The 1,195-nt window shown below is 40.8% G+C and overlaps 1 protein-coding gene across 1 annotated transcript in view; it reads left to right on the top strand.

Moving 5' to 3' along the window:
• The window catches only part of efl1 (elongation factor like GTPase 1), a 73,857-nt gene that overhangs the window by 47,836 nt on the left and 24,826 nt on the right, over positions 1-1,195 (top strand). The window lies entirely within an intron of this gene.

Here is a 1,195-nt window from a genome sequence, read left to right as displayed (position 1 = left end):
CAAGGATGACACGCAAAATCGTGAAGCGGTTCCACATTTTGATGAACGCTCACTTTCCTCAGGTTACGGTTACAGTATCTGTTGTTTCTGTATTTTTTACTGATTCTGTACAGAGATGAATTTGTTTAAATATTTTTGGGCCACATTAATTTAGTTCAAACTAAAGTTGTGCAGTTCTTCAAAGCGCTGCACAAAGTTGTGAATCTGCTGCAGCTGATTTAGCCATTGGATGATTAGAGCTCAGATCCTCACAGCAGTCGGGTTAGGATGGGGAGTCTGGCTCCGCCCTCTTTTGTTGAAGCTAAATTCTGACCTCAAAGTTTTGAGTCATTTCATTATAATTTATCAGAATTTTCTGGTCAGTGACAGAAACATAACCCAAAATCACGGCCTTCTTTCTTCTGAATACCAGAGACGACAGCTCTGCACCGTGACCAGGTGGCTGCTCTGCCATGTTAGCATGTCAGTGTGTCTGTGACGGAGGCTAGCCCGGGTTAGCATTAGCAGAGTTGACAGAGGCTCAGTGCAGTGAGGACTCCTCTGTGTTAGCTCTGCCAGTAAAACCTGGACTCCATGTCAGCAGTAACGAGTATCACAACAGCACTTATGAACTCTGCGAAGCTTGACTCTACTTCAGGCGGATTCATGCAAATATCAATAGTACTGATATCTGATCGATACTAGTTTGATAGACGAGCTTTAAAAACAGGTTTTTATGTTATATAAGGAATTATTCTGCAAAGCAACAATCAGCTGTTTAGTGGTTATTAAAGTTCAGAATCTGCAAATCGGTGATGATTTATTAAATGAATGACGGCACACTGTTCTCGCCCACATAAGCCACCTTTATAGGTTAAACCATCAGTGTCAGCAATGCTGGGCCTGAATTTACTTTGTTACCATAGTTTGCAGGACTGCACACACCTGCCAAGCCCACTCACGGGGAAAAACAGTGTTTTGTGGGTCATGTGACTCTTCCACACAAAATGATCCCTATGAGCGCTGCCTGGAGAGAGATGTTCAGAGACGATGATGATGATGAGAACTTTAAAATGCATGAAGAACATAAAAATAAAGCAGCAAACATTTTTACAAATCAGATAAAAATAAGATAACAGATGAAAAAACGTCATCGACTGTTTCAACAAACTCAGACGTTTTAAGAATGAAGTATTTTATACTGGAATATTTCTTT

This window comes from Pundamilia nyererei, unplaced genomic scaffold, assembly GCF_000239375.1.
Source record: "Pundamilia nyererei isolate P.nyererei 1_Seehausen unplaced genomic scaffold, PunNye1.0 scaffold00019, whole genome shotgun sequence".
Classification (NCBI taxonomy): Eukaryota; Metazoa; Chordata; class Actinopteri; order Cichliformes; family Cichlidae; genus Pundamilia; species Pundamilia nyererei.
This window is presented reverse-complemented; position numbering and strand designations above follow the sequence as displayed.